At 39.7% G+C, this 2,156-nt stretch overlaps 1 pseudogene; it reads left to right on the forward strand.

The window, feature by feature from the left end:
- Positions 1-335: 335 nt before the first annotated feature.
- LOC130875633 (sorting nexin-3-like) lies at positions 336-885 on the forward strand (annotated as a pseudogene).
- Positions 886-2,156: the final 1,271 nt, after the last annotated feature.

Raw genomic sequence — 2,156 nt, forward strand, 5'->3', positions numbered from 1 at the left:
TGGATCCTGAGGTAGGTTGATTCCCAGTTTCCTGAGAAACCACCACACTGATTTCCAAAGTGGTTGCACAAGTTTGCATTCCCACCAGCAATGGATGAGTGTTCCCCTTACTCCAATTCTCTACAGCATAGGCTATCATTGGTGTTTTTGATTTTAGCCATTCTGACAGGTGTAAAATGGTTGTTTTGATTTGTATTTCCCTGATAGCTAAGGAAGTTGAACATGTCCTTAAGTATCTGTTGGCCATTTGAACTTCTTCTGTTGAGAATTCTTTGTTCAGTTCAGTACCCCATTTATTAATTGGGTTATTTAAAATTTTAATGTCGCACAGCGAAATGGCGGAGACCATAGCGGACACCCGGCGGCTGATCACCAAGCCGCAGAACCTGAATGACGCCTACTGGCCGCCCAGCAACTTCCTCGAGATCAATGTGAGCTACTGGCAGACCATGGGGGTCGGCCGGGGCCGCTTCACCATCTACGAGATCAGGGTCAAGACAAATCTTTCTATCTTCAAGCTGAAGGAATCTACTGTTAGAAGAAGATACAGTGACTTTGCGTAGCTTCGAAGTGAACTAGAAAGAGAGAGCAAGGTTGTAGTTCCCCCACTCCCTGGGAAAGCTTTTTTGCTGCAGCTTCCTTTTAGAGGAGACTATGAAATATTTGATGACAATTTCATCGAGGAAAGGAAGCAAGGGCTGGAACGGTTTATAAACAAATTCGCTGGTCATCCTCTGGCCCAGAATAAATGTTGTCTTCACATGTTTTTAAGGGATGAAATAATAGATAAAAGCTATACTCGATCTAAAATAAGACATGCCTGAGTTTGGAAAGAAGAGGCAAAACGAGACCATTAATGATTGCTCCACACCAATGAAGAAGCTGTAACTAACTAAGCATGCTGCACGGGCGCTGCTCTAACATGCCCTGGGTGTTCCAACACTCACAGGCTCCCTTTCATTTTGTTTTGTTTTGACAGTTGACAAGAAGTTTTTTATTTGCTTTAGTGAAAACTCCCTCATTGAGCCTCTCTACCTAACTCTCCATGATGCATCCATATACACATTGTAGCCTCACAAGCCCCATAGAACTGCACTGTCCTGACAAAAGTTGCTGACTTGGTCTTATTTGCAGATTCTCTATCCTGTTTGCTTCTTGAATCTGATTGGCTAGAATCTTTCTCCTCCCCCTTAATGTGTGATGTCACCACTTGGTCCTAATTTATGTGCAGGAGCACGACACCGTTTGTCTCCGGTGCCACACATATGAGGTGTACTTTGTGTGCAGAGTGCATCTTTCTTCTGGCCTGTAATCCCCTTCATATGGAAGATTAATGAGGGAAATCTTTACATTCTGTATAAAAGCAAAATCAAATTTATATACTAAAATCATTTGTCAAAAAATTTAAGTTGTTTTCAAATAAAAGTTGAGATGCAAAAAAAAATTTAGTGTCTAGTTTCTTGAGTTCTTTATATATTTTGGAGATCAGACCTTTGTCTGATGTGGGATTGGTGAGCATCTTCTCCCATTCAGTAGGTTGTCTTTTTGTCTTAATGACTGTGTCCTTTGCTTTACAGAAGCTTCTCAGTTTTAGGAGGTCCCATTTATTCACTTGTTGTCTGTGCTACTGGGGTTATATGTAGGAAGTGGTCTCCTGTGCCCATGTGTTACAGACTATTTCCCACTTTATCTTCTATCATGTTCAGTGCAGACAGATTTATATTGATGTCTTTAATCAATTTGGACTTGAGTTTTATGCATGGTGATAGACATGGATCTATTTTCATTCTTCTACAGGTTGACATACAATTATGCCAGCACCATTTGTTAAAAATGTTTTCTTCCTTCCATTGTATAATTTTAGCTAGTTTTTCGAAAATCAAGCATTCATAGTTTTGTGGATTAATATCCTGGTCTTCAATCAATTCCATTGATCAACATCTCTGTTTTTATGCCAGTACCAAACTGTTTGCATTACTGTAGCTCTGTAATAGTGTTTGAAATCAGGAATGGTAATGCCTCCAGAAGTACTTTTATTATATAGGATTGTTTTGGCTATCCTGGGTTTTTTGTTTTTCCATATGAAGTTGATTATTCTTCTCTCAATGACTGTGAAGAATTTTGTTGGGATTATGATGGGGATTGCATTGAATCTA

This window comes from Chionomys nivalis, chromosome 6, assembly GCF_950005125.1.
Source record: "Chionomys nivalis chromosome 6, mChiNiv1.1, whole genome shotgun sequence".
NCBI classification, from domain to species: Eukaryota; Metazoa; Chordata; class Mammalia; order Rodentia; family Cricetidae; genus Chionomys; species Chionomys nivalis.